Source organism: Microtus pennsylvanicus, chromosome 2 (assembly GCF_037038515.1).
Source record: "Microtus pennsylvanicus isolate mMicPen1 chromosome 2, mMicPen1.hap1, whole genome shotgun sequence".
In the NCBI taxonomy this organism is placed as follows: Eukaryota; Metazoa; Chordata; class Mammalia; order Rodentia; family Cricetidae; genus Microtus; species Microtus pennsylvanicus.
The window spans coordinates 119,540,015-119,559,687 of NC_134580.1; the positions used below are offsets into that span (position 1 = coordinate 119,540,015).

The following is a 19,673-nucleotide window of genomic DNA, read 5'->3' on the forward strand; positions in this document are numbered from 1 at the left end:
TTTGCTTTACCAGAAGGTAGTTCTCTGTAGGTGTGACCAGGTTGCTATGAGCTTCGACTATAAAAATCAGCTTCCATGAGGATTTCCCAGAGGATACGGTAAGCTACATCAATCATGGCGAAATGTAGTCTTCCAATGTTGCAGGAGGACAGGAAACGACAAAAATGTATTAAAATGTGTTTGATCCTTTGCACTCAGGACTGATGAGAACGGATAACATGAAATCCCTGGTCTATTCAGTTTCACATACCCATGCTTGTCTCGGTCTCCTCGCCCCTGTCTTGTGGGCACCTGAGTCTAGACACTTTCTCACGGGCTGGTGTTAGGAAAGCTAACTCCCTTGGTATATAGGCCTCTCTTTTTTTTCTTTTTTTTTTATTGATAAAAGGAGAATAAAAAAAACAAATTTCCACCGCCTCCCAGCCTCCCATTTCCCTCCCCCTCCTCCCACTCTTCTCCCCCTCCTCCCACTCTTCTCCCCCTCCTCCCACTCTTCTCCCCCTCCTCCCACTCTTCTCCCCCTCCTCCCACTCTTCTCCCCCTCCCCCCACTCTTCTCCCCCTCCCCCCACTCCTCTCCCCCTCCCTCTCCAGTCCAAAGAGCAGTCAGGGTTCCCTGCCCTGTGGTAAGTCCTAGGTCCTTTCCCCCTCCGTCCATATCTAGGAAGGTGAACATCCAAACTGGCTAGGCTCCCACCAAGCCAGCACATTAAGTAGGATCAAAACCCCGTGCCATTGTCCTTGGCGTCTCATCAGCCCTCATTGTTCGCCATGTTCAGAGAGTCCAGTTTTATCCCATGCTTTTTCAGTCACAGTCCAGCTGGCCTTGGTGAGCTCCCAATAGATCAGCTCCACTGTCTCAGTGGGTGGATGCACCCCTCATGGTCCCGACTTCTTTGCTCATGTTCTCCCTCCTTCTGCTCCTCATTGGGACCTTGGGATCTCAGTCCATTGCCCCAGTGTGGGTCTCTGTCTCTATCTCCATCCATCACCAGATGAAGGTTCTATGATGATATGCAAGATATTCGTCAGTATTGCTCTAGGATAGGGTCATTTCAGGTTCCCTATCCTCAGCTGCCCAAGGAACTAACTGGGGACCTCAGCTTGGGCACCTGGAAGCCCCTCTAGGGTCAAGTCTCTTGCCCACCCTAAAGTGGCTCCCTTAACTAAGAATTGTGGTTCCGTGCTCCCCTATCCAACCTTCCTTTATCCCAATCCTCCTGTTTCCCCAAGTCCCCCCTCCTTCCCTTCTACCTTTTCTCTCCCCATCTCCCCTTACCCCCATCCCACCCCACCCCCAAGATCCCAATTTTCTCCCCGGCAATTTTGTCTACTTCCCTTAGCCAAGAGGATAACTATATGTTTTTCCTTGGGTTCACCTTCTTACTTAGCTTCTTTAGGTTCACCTATTGTAGACTCCGTGACCCCTATTTATGGCTAGAAACCAATTATGAGTGAGTACATCCCATGTTCATCTTTTTGGGTCTGGGATACCTCACTCAGGATAGTGTTTTCTATTTCCATCCATTTGCATGCAAAATTCGAGAAGTCATTGTTTTTTACCGCAGCGTAGTACTCTAGTGTGTATATATTCCATACTTTCTTCATCCATTCTTCCATTGAAGGGCATCTAGGTTGTTTCCAGGTTCTGGCTATTACAAATAATACTGCTATGAACATAGTTGAACAAATGCTTTTGTCATATGATAGAGCATCTCTTGGGTATATTCCCAAGAGTGGTATTGCTGGGTCCAGGGGTAGGTTGATCCCGAATTTCCTGAGAAACCGAAACACTGACTTCCACAGTGGTTGCACAAGATTACATACCCACCAGCAATGGATGAGGGTACCCCTTCCTCCACAGCCTCTCCAGCAAAGGCTATCATTGGTGTTTTTGATTTTAGCCATTCTGACAGGTGTAAGATGATATCTCAAAGTTGTTTTGATTTGCATTTCCCTGATTGCTAAGGAAGTTGAGCACGACCTTAAGTGTCTTTTGGGCACGACCTTAAGTGTCTTTTGGTATATAGGCCTCTCTTTATGCTGATGTCGTATATCTAACCTTGGGATGGTGGCTCGCCTACCTCAGAGCAGAGAAGTGGGAGTGAGAGCATGTAGCAGACAGAGTTAGCAGTCACTTTGTTATCTCATTGCAAGTGTAGCTTACCATGGTTTTGGCTGCCTTCTGCTAATTAGAACTAAACCTATAATTGCATCATAGAGGAACTGGAGAGTTCCCTCTCTTGAAGGAGTCTCTAAGGTTTTGTGGGCAGATTTTTAAAACTACCATTATCCCAAGCATCTTTCCTGTTTTCGGTCCCAAGATATCTTACCTCCTGGCTATGTCTCGGCCCAGGATCCTTTGAGGTTTACTCAAATATAAATCCTTTGACTGACTTAAGCTCAAATGTCCTTTCTAATCCCATCTAAGGTTTTGCTGTCAGTGAAAACCTGGAGATGATGCTAGTTTGCAGAAAGTGATGTCACTTTTAGACAGGAGGTGGCTGAAGGTTATCTTTAGAGAGGTCCAAGTCAATCCTGTATCACAGGGGCTGTCACCCCCGCAACAAGGAGTTCATGCGTGCTGTTCCCTAAGCTGAGTCAGCTTCTACGGCTTTATCAGCTTGCTCTGAAGCAGTGGTCAGCACACTTAGGATCAAATAGGAAGGAATCTTTGCAGGCCATATATGGTCTGTCTGTGCTTTTCTTTCTTTTTATCTGTGCTCTTTAGAAACGTAAAATGCCTTCTTAGCTTGCCAGCTGTATGTGCTAAGCCAAGGCTCCAGGCTACAGTTTGCAGACCACTGCTTTCCAGAATTCAGAGAGCCTTGCAGGCTGTCCTTAAAAGTATTTTAGTTGTGCGTCTCTGCACCGCCCCAGCTCACTGAGAACCCCTCCTTTCCTCACTCCTCAACTGACCGAAAGAGATCTAATTTATCTTACTCTAGGTAAAGAGCTTGGGAGTCCTTCTTTCAGGTTGGGTACATTTTACATAGGATTTCTCTCATGTCTTCAGGGAGACGGAACAGGTTCAGAAATTAAGTAGGTAAGATGACTGATGTGGTCCTGTCAGGAAAGAATTACAGACCTGCAGCTGATGGCCTCTCCGAGAACACATTTTGAGTTTCTATTCATCAAGTGAATAGCAGTAACCTCCAACCACAGGGAGACGAATGGAAGGACAGTTCATAAGCGCTTCCTTCTGTTCACTAAACATTCGCACAGAGAGGTATTCTATGATGTTGGGAACTTGTGTCAAATTTGCTTTTTACAGGGAGACAATGAGCGTCAGGTATGTTTGGGTGTGTGAGCACACACAGACACAAACACACACACAGAGAGATAGAGAGAGAGAGAGGAGAATCCTATATCTTTAAAGGCACTTACATTAAAATTCTTAAAACCAAATTAAAATTAAAAGTAACTGCCATTTAATTTTGCTGTATTATGTAGCCCATGTGTCTACAAAAGAAGCTCTGCTAAGATGCATACATGATTAATGATAGCATGCAGAGGTAAGGAAGAGATGAAGTTGAAAGACACTCAAAGCAGTGAATAGAAACTAGTGTTTGACAGACTAGCTAAGTAACGACACATTCCTATTTGATTTCCAAGTCCAGAACACCCCAGATTTTTCAACTTGAGATGCTTCGTGTAAACCTTGCCCAGACTGGCCAACTCTTCCAAGAGCAGGAGGGTCTAACTGAATAATTCAAAGGGTCAATGAATGAGGCACATATCTGTTTGTACTCTCCAATCTTTATTTAACCCTCTTAACTTTTTTCTGTACAGGACTAATTATTAGCTATAATTATAACTGAGTAAAAGTATAATTTAATTAGCTTTAATGAGATAAACTTTAAAGGGTCATCTTTAGCCTCAAATATGTAATGTTCCTTTCTCTAATGAGTTGGTTTTGTTGGTGACCCTGATCCTACCTCTCTTAGCCTGGTGTTGAGGAGAATATACCCTCACCATCTATTTGAAATGTTCAGAGAGCGTGTGTGTATGTTTGAATACTTGTCATGTGATGGGAAAGTCCCTTGCTTCTTCCTGGTTTGTTTTTAATTGGCATGTGCAGTTACAGGACAGCATTATTGCAATTGTTGCTCACAATTTCCACAAACAACCTCTTATTTGTAACACAAAGGTTCAAAACCAGGGCCGCATACTTTGTATAGGTCTTCTGGAGGGCCCATCAAATGGAGTCCCATCAAGGCAAGAATTTTCCCACAGCAGCAATGAAAATGGAGAGAGGTGATTTAATCTCATAAGCAAACTGTAAAGAAGACAGGAAGTCCAAAAATCCTTCCTTCCTCAGGGGGTGGCTGAAGGGCTGTTGAGCGAGGTGTGTGTGTGTGTGTGTGTGTGTGTGTGTGTGTGTGTGTGTGTTGTTTGTTTTGGGCACTGTTCCTGGCCACTTAATGACTTCTATCTCTTTATGACCAAAGGAGCCCCGCACATTCATCAGTTTCCCCCAGGATCCATGAGAGGGGTTCATGAAGCAACTGCAAGCCATTTCAACAAGTGCCAGTACTTGCAGAGATGTTTTTCATTGATCACGAGCCAGTCTGATGCCTTTTCTTTTTTTATTCACCAAACATATTTCTGTGGAGAGGAGACAGCTGGAATTCCTTTACAGTTATCCAAAAAGAGTTCATCTGATAAGGGCAGACTTCTGTAAATTGACCAATTTGGCAGCAAGACCAAAGAACATGCCAGAATATTCCTGCGCTGGAGATCCATATGTCATTTCATGTATGCAGCGCTGCCCATACTGGCAGGGGCCCATGGTACCACCAGGCAAGAAGAGGCAGATGTTATTTGTCTTTTGATGTGGTTTCTGATATTTATGTTGATGTGGCCACCTTCAACTAATTTTTCCTAGTCCTTGAGTCTGTTGACAAATTGCTGTTTAAAATATGGTTAGTGAAGTCATGGGTAAAGTTCAATAATAGAACACTAACCTTACAGATAGATAGGTAGATAGATGGATGGATGGATAGATAGATAGATAGACAGACAGACAGACAGACAGACAGACAGATAGAGGGTTTATTTATATCCTGGAAAAGATTCGTTACTGCAAGTGTTGCCTTCACATAGGGAAAAGACAGAGTATTGGGGGGAAATATAATGACCCAAAACAAACAAATAGAAAATTAAATCCAAAATAAGACACCAGTATGATTCTTTTTGGAATATATTCCTAATGAGAATTTTTGAGTAAATTTGAGATCAGGGTAAGCCTAGAATTCCCTACTTTATATAGTAGTTTTAGAATTATTATAATATATGGATATATGTATAAAGACTGGATAATTAGTGTTATTAGTAGTCTTGGAAGAGGTGACAGATTTATTACAAAATGAAAGTAATTTATACTAAACTGAAAAGGACAGCTGATTTTTGAAGCACAGCTCGGTGAAGAATAAATTGTGTGGCCTTGGAGACAGGGAAGAGGGAGCCATAATCGGTCTGGAAATCACAGAATGTGTGCTGGTGTCCGTTTTGCTGAGGCAGGCCCCAAGGGATAGCAATAGGATATATTCCTATTTGCGACAGAATAGGAACAGATATTGGAAGCAACTGTCTCAAACCATCAGTCAAAATGTACAACCATGACAAGGTCCCAAAAGGAAAAAATAGAAAATCTAACCAGGAATATCTGTAAGTAGCACAACCGTACAAGAGTGACTGTCACTTGCATGCTTCCCTGGGTTAAAGATAACATATCAAGTTTCACATTTCTTATTTTTAGTGTGTGTGATATGTGCGTGTGTGTGCACGGGGGAGGGCTGGGTGCGCATACTCATGTTTACACCCAGGGAGGCACGTATGGGCCTCTTCCTCTAACTTTCTCTGCCTTACTTTGTGAGCCAGCATCACTAACTGAAGCTAGAGTTTACTGATTGGCAACACTGACTGACCATCGAGCCTTCAGGAGCTTCCCATCTCTGCCTCTCAGGCATCCCTGGGATTGCAGGCTTGTTCAGCCTTACTCAGCCTTTCACAGAGGTGCTGGTTATCCAAACTCGCATCCTCCTGATTGCCCCACAGGTGCTACCTCGCTTGCTCTCCATGGCAGCAAGCATCTCCCCGGATGCTTGCTGAGCTTCCTTTCTGCATCTGGTCCGCCTCTCTTTCTATTAAAATACACCTGCTAGAACTCTGATGATAAACCAGCCTGTCACCCTTTGCTTCCAAGCTCCCCATCTTTAGTTTTCCAGGCTACTGCTGGGGTGGAGTTCACGGTGATGTAATATGAAGACCAGTCAAGTCTATGGGACAGGCTTGTCATGGTGTCTACTCCCTGCTTGCTGCAGAAGATCTGATCTGCTGCTGACCTTGGAACATGACCTTGGTGCCAGGAAAACAGAACACTTGTTACAGCTATATGATGAAATTCTTATGAGTCTCAATGCAGAATTTCCATATAGACATTGGTGTCATCTCTCTTACATATTTCCATTTACACACTCACCAAAGCTACTGGTTCTGCCCCAGAATGTCTCCATAATCCATCCTGCTTTTTTGCCTCACCTGCCGCCTCTTCCTCTCAAGCCTCTATCATTTTTCCTCTGACAGATTTTAGTGGGTTTCAGGGGAGCTTTGATCTAGCTGCCCTTTCTCTCCACCTAGCTCACATACAGACTCAACATAGCTGTTACCATGTGAAAGGGAATTCTTCCATGGTTCCCTCCTACCATCCCACCAGAAGATAGGAAGTCCCTTCTAACAACACCCCGTGCTCACCTGACCTTATTTCTGCCTCCACTTCCCGCGTGGCAGGTCCTTTAAATATGCTGAATTACTGTATATCCCCAAGCATGTATGATCTCAAGGTTTTGTTTCCTACCCCATGAAATACCTCCCTCCCACTTCCTCCTCATCCACTTCCTTCTTCCACCTCTTTCACTTAGGCCTATCTGTGGCACTTCCTGTCTGCACTCCAATCCCATGGGCTCCTCTCAAGTCTTCAAAAATGTTAAGGTCCTTTTCTATGAGCCCCTCCTATGTGCTCTTCTTTCCACCTGAAGCATGATCTGTTGTCCCCATCCCCCATTCCCCCCTCGCCCCCCCCCACTCTGCCGCTTCTACCGAATGAAGTTCTATTGATGTCTTACTTTGTAAGATCCTTAGGATTCTCAAATTAAACTCCACTTCCACAAGGAAGCCCTCAGGCGATCTTGTCAAGAGCCAATTAGCAATCTGCATTTGCCATCATCAGTACTTAGCATGATTGGGAATAATCTGTTTGTGCAGTTGTTTGGTTTAAAATGTTCTTAGATGAGGTCTACCTGAAGCACACTCTGGAGGCGAGAATTCAAGAACAGCTCCGATCCCAGAAATTTCCAGCAGGAGAATGGGGGGCGGGTGAGATAGGGGAGGAAAGGTAAACAAAACAGTCACAGGGACAAAGAACATTGCAGGGACAGCTAGGTCTCAGTGCTCTTCAAACACTGGGGGATGCATACATAGACCCCAGAGTTGCTCTGCAAATGGGGCATGAATGCTTGGCTCTGTTTATTCGCCCCACTACTCCCATCCCATTGAGTAGCCCGCCTCTGGGTATTGAATGGATACCCTGCCCCCACTTCAAGATCAACAAAACAAGCTTCCCTTGGAGACCAGACAAAAACCCTCCTGCAGCAGGTTCATAAGAAGAAGTCACTGGCATCCACAGAAATTAGAGGCAAGAAGCAAGGGAGGGACAGCTTGAGAGACAATATCCATCTGTCCCTCGGGCCTCTCAGCTCACCACTTTCCCCCTCACCAGTTGTATTTCAAGCGATGACAGGAGATAGGAAGACACAGTGACTCACAAATGCATATGTCATTTTTAACTTTTGAAAAGCCATTTGAGAAACTAGAGAAAGCATAGATACACCTCTGGAATCCCAGCCCTGGGAAGGCTCAGGCAGGAGGGCACCTGACTGAAATTCATTTTTGCTTTGCAGAACTAGAATGTCTTATCTAAATGTGTGTGTGTGTCTAAAATGTCATTGCAACACATTGTCCTCAGTATCTGGCATGTATTTAATATTTACAAGACACCCCAGTTTGACCTAGTACGTTTTCAATGCCAAATAGCCATAGGTGGTCAGTGGCTGTCACAGTCCTAATGGACAGAGTATGACAGAGGCTAAATGTTCAGAAAATTCTGCTCGGTGACCAAAGGTTTTCTTGGGTAAGGCAGTACCTCCCCTGAGACCGTTTCCCTGCTCATGGTTGGAATTGGAAGCTCATCCTAGGAGCATGTACAGCCCTGGCTACTTCCTCTAGGATATCATTTGGCCAACATAGCAGAGGTTCTAGGCCCCTCCTGTGTCTCCTCATAGGCTTCTGGAAGAGATGTTTTCTTGCCCAGTTCAGTATTTGTGTCTGGAATCCCCAACTCAGTCTCTAAGAGAGCAGGAGCTCCAGAAAGTTTCACTCAAAGGTTTGTTTGTTTGTTTAATTTATTTATTCTATATCCTGACTGCAGTTTCCCCTTGCTCCTTTACTCCCTGTCCCTCCTCCCACCTCCCATCTGCCCCCCCCCTTCACTTCTTTTTGTTTCTATTCAGAAAAGGGAAGGCTTCCCATGAGAATCAATAAAACATGGCATATCAAGTTGCAATAAGACTAAGCATGTGGCACTGGGCAGTGGTGGTGCATTCCTTTAATCCCAGCACTCGGGAGGCAGAGGCAGATGGAGCTCTGTGAGTTCAAGGTTAGCTTGATTGACAAAAGCTAGTTCCAGGACAAGCTCCAAAGCTACAGAGAAACCCTTTCTCAAAAATCAAACAAACAAAACCCCCAAAAAACTAAGTACCTGACCTTGTATTCCTTGTACTAAAGCTGGGCAAGGTGACCCAGTACCCAGTATGAGGAACAGATTCCCAAAAGTCAACAAAGGAGTCAGAACCAGCCCCTGCTCCAACTGTTAGGAGTCCCGTCAGAAGACCAAGCTACACAACGGTAGCATATATACAGAGGACCTAGGTCAGTACCACTCAGGCTCCCTGGTTGTTAGTTCAGTCTCCATGATCTCCTATGAGCCCAGGTTAGTCGATTCTGAGGGTTTTCTTGACCCCTCTGTCTCCTACAATCCTTCCTCCCTCTCTTTATAAGGATTCCCTCCACTCAAAGGTTTTAAACATATGTTAAACAAAAATGATTTAATTAAGACTGCTAATGCAAAATTTTAGTGAAAATGCAAATTTTACACATTAATTTTTAAAAACATCTAACCTTCTCAACTAAGTAACTATTACATTCTCAAATGATTACTAAACTCACGGCTACAAAGCTTCAGAAGGTTAGAGCATGAGCAATGTAAACATGGACCTGAGTCAGCTGCCCATAACCATGTGTGCTGAATGAGAGATACGGCATACCATAACGTCTGTTCTTATTAGGTAACACATTAAAGCCTGTGTTTCTCAAGAGTGACAACCCACCCAGAACAGCCTTGGGTTATCACCCAGGATGTCTTTTTTTAGACACTGAAAGGTTCAGGCCGCAGCCCTACTCCGCCAAAGCACCATTCAGCGATATACTCTGAAAGTAGCCTGCCTAGGGCTTCTGGGCCATGTTGACATTTGCAAACCCCAGCTCTAGCTCCAGTAAGCTCTAAGTGACTTCCGTAGAAGAACATTATGAGACTTAGAGGGAAGACAGACTCCTAAACCCTGATTATATACAAACTCAGCTTTGGCGTTTCTGTCTAAAGCTATATAGTTTCTCTGATTGCAAATTATAGGTACTACCCATATCCCCAGGTTCTGCAGCTTCAGACTCCACTAAAAAGAAGAATTACATCTCCACTAAGCAAGTTTGGCATCGTTTCCTTTTTATCATTATTCCCTACACCAAATAGTATAGCAGCAATTCCCATAGCCTTCACTTTGTATTGGGTAGCAAAGTCATCTAGAAACTCTGTAACGCACAGGATGACTACACAGGAAATACAAAAATGCATTGTTTTATGCGAGGATGGGGTCTGTGAGTTTCGATGCTCAAGATGTCATGGTACCAATCTCATGTGGGTAGTGTAACCTCACTTTAAAGTGATGCGAAAGGAAGGATGTGTGGAAACTTATTCCTATACAATATCAGATAAAGATGAAAATTGAATTACACTAAGCCATTATTGAATTTCAACAATTTTTAGAGGTGAGAAAATAAGCAATAAAGAATTTCTCTTCTGTAACTGTTAGTCAACCTTGGTTGGTTGTAAACTCTATAGGATTAGCAACTCTGTGAGGGCATATTTTTATTAAGGCCAGATTCAATTTTGATATATCACTCCCATCATACACCAGAAAACTCCAAGGGTTGCCTTAAAATGTTCTGTTCCACCTACACTTGTGGGGTTCACCACAGAAGGGGCAAATATTATGAAAGAAAAAGTTCTAATAGCATGAAAACGAAGGCTTTTACTTTTGAGAATAACACGGGGATGCCCACAATCTTAGATACATGTGTATTCAGTTGTGCCAAAGAAGGCATAAATTAGGCTATTCAGTGTTCAAAAGAAGTTCCCTCTGGAGTAGCCTCACAAGGAAACTAGCGCTCATACGTGTTTATCCGTTGTCAATGAGGTCCCAAGGGACCGTGGGAACAAGGCAATCGGGGAAACGAAGCACTGAACTAGGTTAGGCCGTCTCATTCATCAAACACTCAGCACTCATGCAGGTGTGTGTAGACGAAACAAGTCTGTGATTTTTCTACCCCATCTGCCCCCGCTTCACTTCCATGTTGTATAGGTAGACAGACACATCTCATGAAGCTCTCCCACCCGTCTTGGACAGTATTTTGTTTTCCAAAGAACTTAATTTATTCCTTCCCCAGCATCTTGAACTTCGTAGGTACCCGGCAAACATTAATTGATGATAAAGATAACTAGCAGCTTTCGAATCTATTCAAGGGATGATGGTTCTATTTAAAGACAGTCTTTATATCCTTCACAGTCTTCAGCAAGTTAGAAAGAACGAAAAAGAAAAAAAAAAACCCTGCTTTCTTTTGCCAATTCTGAATTTGACATCTGCACAGAGTACAATGTGTGCTTGTTTGAAACAAATGTGTAGGCACACTGGTTGTCTTGATGGAGGAAGAGAAATGACAATATGGAGAAGTATAGGTTTTGGAAGGGTGTGTAACCTCAGAGCTTGAAGTTAATGGAAAAACACAACTGCAGAGAAGGCATGGGGGAGGGGAGAAAGTTCCACTGGAATGCTGCTATAGTAAACCTGACTTTTGTCACAGCTTCCACAGCTATGGAGTAGAGACCAGGTTAGCGACTTTGTGAGAATGGGTGTCATATATGGTTGCTTCTCCAACATAGGTCACCCAACACAATGACTGCATATGCTAGCGTAATTTGACCTCTGATCTCACTAGCTCCAACAACTCATTGAAAGACTTTGGGGACACTGCTTACTTTCCATTCACTAGCTTCTTTTAAAAATGGCACGTTGCTCTTTTCTTATTATTATCATTCCTTAATGGGTCTTGATTGTGTGCAGGATGCCATGTGTCTCTACAGGCTCCACAACTTCCCCTGGGAAAGCTGTGCTGCTGAATCGGGTTTGTAAAATACCTAGAAATCCTTCGATTCAAAGCTAGCCCTATCGGAATAAAAGTATCTGTATCAACGTACCATATGTGGAACCATATGTTAGCTATTAGGGGCTCATGTGATATTGAAAATAGATCTCCAGTGTATTGGTTTCTGCTGTTTTTACACCTAGTGGGTGTGCCAGGGTCACATTGCTGGTGTTAAAATGCCATGAAGTTCGATTTTTCTCCACGTAGTTGGTGACCCCTTACTCAGAACCTGGCTCTCTGCCGTTATGCAGAATGTTTAGAAGGGATAGATGCATGCTATAGTATCCTGTACTTTTTCTTCTTGGCCAAGTCACACGTAGGTCTTCCTTGACAGATACATGTTTTAAAAAAGTATGTTCCATGATTTCCTCTTCTTTCTATAAGCGACTATGCTGTTTGAGACATGGTTCCACACACAGGTTCCCTCACCCCATGACTGAAGACCAAACCGTGAAACTACTCTTTGACTTTGTTTTGGGTAGGGTAGGACTGCTTCCGGCAGGCAGGGAAGCATGAATCAGCATTCGCTACACTGGACATCTTCCCAGGAAATTGTACCTCATCATTATAGAGAGATACTTTGGAACAAGGTCCATGCAAATAGTCAGAGACCTGGAGAAAGCATTCCTTCCTCTGGCTCACTGTTCTAGCAAGGATACGAAATGATGCTCTCTTACATCTGGGTCAAATGTCTTGAAAAATTCTTCCTCGCATTATTTATGGACTTCCAATGTGATAAGTATTCAAAAGACATTAGAAGTATGTAAGTTTTCCTTTTTTCTGATGTGTTCACGAACTAGACAGGCAAGGCCAGCTAAGGCCATATTTAAGTCTTAAATAGTTGTTGAATACAAAAATATTCTTACTCTACATCCTTAGTGGATGCCAGGAAATGAAGCAGTCAAAGATCCTTGCCTGGATAGACTAGAACTCCAAGCAGTGCCAGGTATGTGGAAACATGAACATGATACCTGCACAAATTCAATGATAGATGGCTGAGAGAGAGGGAGTCTGTATGATGAAAAGAGTACGCAGGCATGACAGATGTGATTTCAGATGGAAGCTTGATCTAGCCTAACCAAAAGGAGACATGCCAACAAAGACTTGGAGGTCTTAGCAAGGAAAGAAACAAGGCAGACAGGACAGCTGTGGAAAGAAGAGTTCCTGGTGTCTTGGAGAAACAGTCATAGCCTATGTGTCTGGCAGCAAGCGAGGGAGAGCACAACTGAATCAACACATCCTGGTGAGTGAAAAGCCAAGTCACTCAGCTAAGAGTGAAGATTTATTTCAGGAAGCAGGTATGAGAGCGGGTGAGTTATTTCCAAAACAATGCTCTCATCTATTGACTGAGGTGAAGGGACTTTTTAAAAAAGAAGAATATGCATATTTATATAGAATGGGTTCATTCTATTTGTTTGTTTGTTTGTTTGTTTGAGACAAGGGTTTCTCTGTGTAGACCCGGTGTCCTGGTACTTGCTCTGTAGTAGACTATGCTGCCCTCAAACTCTGAAATCTACCTGCCACTACCCCCTCCCTGAATGTTGTGCCACTACCGCCTGGCAAGGATTGATTCCATTCCTGATCATATTCAGTTAAGGGGTACAGTCTTAGTCATTGTTCTATTGCTATGAAGAGACACTATTACCAAGGCAACCCTTATAAAAGAAAGCACTTAACTGTGGGGGGGGGGCTTGCTTACAGTTTCACAGGTTTAGTCCATTATCATCATGGTAGGGAGCATGACAATCTGTGGGCAGCTGCTGGATCAGTAACTGAGAGCTACAACCTCATCTGTAGGCAGAAAGAGAACCTCTGAGCTTTGATTGGGTTTTTGAAACCTCAAAGCCCACCCCCAGTGACATACTTCCTCTCAAAAGACCATATCTCTAAATCCTTCTAATCCTTTCAAATACTGCCATTCCCTGGTGACTAAACATTCAAACGTGTAAGCCTATGGAGACCATTCTTATTCAAATCACCAAAGGCCCTTTCTTGAGTGTGCTCAGTTTAAGACCATAATCTTAAAAAGTAAAGATTATAAACACAACCAAGAGCATGCATATCTCAAGGTCGTGGAGCACACATTAAAAAGATTACAGTAGCAGATGATTTCTTAGCTTCTGGGCATGCTCAGCCTCCACCAAGAAGTTTTAGTTTAAAAATAAATAAAACACAATGTGAACATGTATTAAAGCAGAAGCCTTAGGAGCTAGCAGGAGAAGAGAGAACAAGTACAGTGAAACCTTAGGGGCTCAACAACAGAGATCCTCTTGCTATCAGAGATTTTGAGCAAAGGCTTTGCATGACCTAGCTCACGTTTTCAAATGAACTGGCTTCCAAGCTAAGAACAGACTTTGGAAAAAAGAGCTGGACTAGCAAAGCATTTTGGGATGCCATTGCTGTAGAGTTGGAGAGAAAGAAGATGGAGCCTGGTTCCAAGAGTGGGAATAAAAATAGATGGATTCTAATTTGCTTTGCTCCTTAAATTTTATTACATCTGCTTTTTTGGAACTATTATCTGATGCTAAAGAAATATGACTTAAAAAAAAAAACCTAAAGCTTTGTACAGTCCAAGCACAGACTCTCAGGTGGACATGATACCTTTTCCACTAAAATAAATGAAATATATGTCAAGCAGAAGTAATCAATACTGCCTGAGAAGAATACAACATCTTCCTTTGAATTCCTTGGCATGTGTGTATGGAGCTCCTAATTGATTTAAGGTAACCTACTAGGTGCTGAGGCAAGGGGCATCTCTATAACAAAGAGTTGTGACAACATACTTGAGGTTGGGTATTCAGGAAGAAGGTTTATTTAGCACACAGTTTGAAGCCCTATGATCCAAAGTTGGGTATTTCCATATTTTTGTACTCTGGCTATTATTTCCACAATGGCACAATGAATGTGAAAGTGATCAGACGGGGAGTTTGCAGAAACCAACAGGAAGCCTCAAGAATACAATGGTTCTTTCCACCATCCCCATATCCCCATCACCTTCTATCAGCTCCATCTCTTGAGAAGTGCACTACCTCATCACCACCTGTGGGTGATCACCTGTGGGCTATCCAGAAGTCAGACACCAGCCATTGCAGTAGGTGAGCATATGTCACAAAAATCTGCATGGTACGAGAGAAGCCAAGCTTTGGAATAATCTGAAACTGCCTCCAAACACCTCTAAGCAAACTCTGCCAGAGCAGGGAGGGTTTATTTCCACCTCCTCGATTTCTGTGTCAGTGAAACAGGAGGATAGGAGATTAGGACTATTGCAGGATTTACTGGAATTTGTGGTAGCCAACCACATAGGTGATAAAAGGAGGTGCTAGAAGCAGCAGATGCCACAAACCACAGAAGGGGAGCACCAGGTGAACACCCATTTGCTTTTCCTGAAAGACTGTCATGAGGCTTCCCATTAATACAAGGCAACCAGCGAGGAGACTTCTCGCTAAGCTAGATGAAGTGGTTGATGACACCTCCAGAACCCAAATGTAGTGGTTCGGGGCTGGGGCTAGCCGGCCCTCTCCTCCTTTCTGTTTCTCCTATCCTCTTTTCGTCCAGCCTTTCCATTCCTAGAGTGACGGAACAGAGCTAACCATGGCAGATACGTTCTTGGAACTAAGGCGTCTGGTGCAGGAGTGGATGCTGGGCCCCAGACTTGAGCAGAGTGGGGAGGGGAGCAAAGAAATGTGACAGCGACATGCTGTAGGTACTCCTAGGTGGCTGTGAAGGATACGGTGGGACGCTGGGAGAAGTTGAGCATGACTCATGGCTTAGGTAAGAGGAATGTCCTCTGTGTTCATTTCCAAGTCTTGCTGGGCATATCATGGTTAGGAAGAGAATGGGCTTTTAGTATAGAGCACAAACCAAAGTGTTCAGAGCTGACGGAATAGTAAAGGGGTGATTATGTCCGCAGTTCACTCCCTAGTGTTTCAGACCAAATACAAAACACAATAAAGCTTCTTTCTGTCATTCTTGTTGTTTAAAATTATTCCACTGTAAAAAAAACTTCTTATAAATATTTATATTAAGATAAAAGTTGCATTATGTGAATGTATAAAGACATAAATACCTTCGGTATCAAAACACAAAATTTTAGAATTGTAATACTGAACCTACCTGGTTTAAGTGTCAAAAGAGTTGGGCTTCTTTGTACTCTTTCTGGGAACTCAGAAAATTCACAGAAGAGAGCAACTTAGATCTTCAGCTTAAATTTTAAAGTATAATTTTGTGCATTTTTCTCCCTCCTGAATTTAACCATCATATTTAGACAATAAAATAAATATTATCTGTGTCCCCGGAAAGGCAGTAACAGATCGTCCTTAGGGCCTTTGCAAAGGCTATTTCTTCACGGTGGTAGCCCTACACAAAGTATTGTGATCACACCTCCTTCTTGAGGTTGTTATTAATTTAAACTCAGTACTCTTCACAGGGCGTTTTCAAACCGAATAGACGTTAGCCAGCAGTCAGTACCTGCTAGCTGTCGCCACATCGTTATATAATTAAACAAAGCATGAACACCGTCATACCAATGACAGCGACTCTCTTTAGGATCATCTCTCGTATGTCGCCTAAATTCATTTCCAAATGAGGATTGGTTGGTTAAGGGCAGGCGAGTGTGGATCCTCTGTAGAAAGGTTGCAGGTAGCACTCTGCGCCTGTAACTCCAGTGGAGGAGGACCACTGGGCTGGGTGGCCTGGGAGTCTAGATGAATGAGAGACCTTGTCTCCATCACTCAATAGGGTGGGTCGGGACTAGAGAGATTGCACAGTGGTAAGAGCTTCTGCCGCACAAGTTCAAAGCTCCAACACCCATGTAAAAAGCTTGACATGGCCACATATGCCACGCAGGTCAGATGAAGGAGAATCGCTGGAGTTTGCTGACTTCCAGTCTAGCTGCGGGTTCCGTCAGAGACATTGCATCAGGGGAATGAGACAGAGTGATAGAGTAGAACACCCGAAAGCCTCTTCTGGCTTCTGACCATCAGGGGCACACTTATCTGCACACACATATATAGATAATCATACATCACACATACACACAACCCCCCCACACACACACACACAAAGAAAGTGAAGGGGAAATGATGTGAAAAGAAAACTCGAGTTGACTCTGGCCTCTACACACACACTAGGAACCTACAACATATACAAAAGAATGCCAACATTTAATACGAGGTAACAGAAAAGCTTATCATATGTATTATTTAACTACTATCAGTTACTTACAACAATAATAATGCCATAAGCTATCCCATCTTCTAGTTACCTACTACAACTCAGTGCATGTTGTAGTTTGGTCACCTGATGTCTGATATAAGCTAGAATCAGCTAGGTTGTTCTATTTTAAAACATGGATTTCTTAAGTTTGACTTGAGACTCTCCTTTGGGTCAAAGGCTGTTCTGCCTACTCCCCATTCTCCTTCTGCAAGGCATCTTCTTCCCACAGCAAGCGATGGATGCACAGGACACAAACACAGTTAAGCAGCACATTTGGGTATTGCCCACTTGCATTTCCTTCTCCACGTCCAGTCAGATGGCCAACATCCATGGGGTGTAAGTGTTTTCGACTCACAGAGGGAGGACATTGACATTGGAATGATCCTGTTATGGGGGACTAAAGATTTAGAACCAAGGATTTAGTCTGTAAAGTGCTGTACTCGAACTTGCTTATATCTGAAAGGCTGAAGGCCTGCATATAAGAAAAGCCATCTGCCTACCAGCAAACAGTACACATCAGACTGCCTCCCCAGTAGCAGCCGTGGACTTCCCTTTCTCTTCCTGTTTCTGTATACAGCTTTGGGAAGGAACTCAAAATATCAGGGTAACACCGCATGGCCATAATGTTGGGATTCTGCCCTTGTGATCCTCCCTCAATACAGAGTTAAACCCTCACAGAAGTCCTGTCACAGCCCAGCCAGTGGCAGGCTCCATCTTCTCAAATGAACTCATGCTGCAGGGGAACCCCCCTCATTTTATTCATGTAAACTTTATGAAATATACTCTTGCAAATAGCACAGGCTTAATAAATATGGATTAAAAGATCGAGGGTCAGATATAACGCTAGAGAAGTAGGAGGGATTCAGCAGCAGAATTCTTTCTGGGTATTCCGTGTTTCAGCATGGGAAAGTAAAGGCTGTGGAAATTTATCATCTCGAGTGAATATATGATCCTAAGTGAATATTAACTGAGATAATTTAGCTATCTAAAAACTAGCTTTTATGCGATTTTTTTAAGCTAACAAAATAGCCCGATGCATCCCTTTAGGTATTGCTTCACATCTATTGTAACCCTTCTAAAATCCCTTCTAGAAACCACAAGTTTATATGCCCTTCCCCACTTAGCTTTTTATCGTTTATATGTTTCCTGTGAAGATAGACAGACCAAGCTGTTCCTTACCAAATGCTGGTGTAACTGAGTGATGTGACTCCCCACCCCCATCCCTCTACACACCGGCAGGCGCCACTTTTTTAGTAAGAACTAACCCCTTGGAAGCATTTAAAATGGATGGAAAGATAGAAGGCAGCCAAGATGTCCTTCTAAAAGACAGCCAGATGCATGCTAGTCTAATTGCCCAAGAGTGCACGGTGGGCTTTGAAAGCAAGCCTTCTGCATTGGCGCCCCCTGCTGGATTTGAGCGCGAATTGTCTCTGAAATTAAAAACAACCTGAACCTTTTCAGCTGAGGGCACGCTTGCTAGCTTGCTACTCAAGTGGCAATTCCAAGCCTACTTCTAGGATGCGTTTCTTCCATGATAAACACACCGTGAAGTCCGTGAGCTAGCTTCCCAAGAGCAGAAACACCCAAATAGAAAACTACCAGTCGAGACTTAAGATAGGGAAGAAAAGCGTGCCGCTGAGATGCCGGTGTTAGGGAGATGTCTGCACGGGAAGGCAGAGAAAACCCAGGTCCATCTGCAGGGCAAGCCCCTGGGAGAGAGCACTGGGTTTAGGAGTCCAAACGTGAATCTCTGAAAAGAGTTCTGCACATCCCTGTTACTTGTTCCTTTCCTCGCCCTTCTCTCCCTGTTAAGGACACTGTCTGTCCTCACTCCCTAAGGGACACAGGAACCAGACTAATTTTGAAGGCAGCCTGTCACCTACAGACTTCAGACCTATTATGAAATCTGTGTTATGAAGTCTGTCTGTTGGGGAATAGCTGGCAGTTTTTTCTCCCTGCTCGACTCAGTCCATGTGGTAGGGAGGAAGGGGAGAGATATTGGCTAAATTTTTGGCACGTGCTCTCCCACCAACTTGGCCTTATTAAGGGAACAAGAACAACCATGATGGTTATTTCCTCCCAAGAGGAAAAAAAAAACAAACAAACAAAAAAACCAGGTGCTGTCACCCTCAGGAAGAATTCCAACAGAGAGCACCGCAGAAGCTGCGTGGTGCTTTGGAATACTTCACTGGCAGCGGTGGGTTTAAAAAGCCCCCCAGCTTCTCATATTCAAAATTGCTTGGTGTCCCTCGTGTCTGATGGCAAAGCAAAACAAACTGAGCGGATCCTGATGTATTTAGGTATTCACTGACTGCGCTCTTCTCTGGGGGTTGAAGCTGTCCGGAGGATTGTTTTTCAGAGTTATCTCGGTAGAGGCTTCTCTGTGAGTGTGGGGAGGAGTCTCATACTCCTGCCTTTGTATTGGGAGCCAGAGTAAAGCTGAGCCAAGCAGCGCAGCACAGGCCTGTCACCCCTCCCAGCACACAGGAGACACAAGCATGAGATGAGCAAGTTCAAGGCCAGACTGGGTACCGAGTGAAACCCTGTCTCAAAAGCCCAAATCCAACCAGAGAAGAATGAATGGTGGCAGATGGTGGTGCTCAAAATACTCTAAGCAAATACATGTTGGTGGCTTAGGCTCTTAAGAAAGCCAGGGATGGAGAGGGCTCAGTGACCTTGATCCCATGTTCCTTTCTGTCCGGGGGAGTCTATCCTGGACTGTCTTGCAGTTATGGCTCTTTCCAAAAGGAGAAAGCAGAAGCTGTCATTTTGAAAATAGCTTAGAAGTCTCATTACAGTATTCCCACCTAACAACTCCTTGGTACAAACAAGAGACCCCACAGGTCACATTCACACAGAAGGGGG

The 19,673-nt window shown here is 43.8% G+C and overlaps 1 protein-coding gene across 6 annotated transcripts in view; it reads left to right on the forward strand.

Moving 5' to 3' along the window:
• Nucleotides 1–19,673, forward strand: part of Macrod2 (mono-ADP ribosylhydrolase 2) — a 1,861,794-nt gene that overhangs the window by 1,720,334 nt on the left and 121,787 nt on the right. The gene's annotated exons all lie outside the window — the stretch shown is intronic.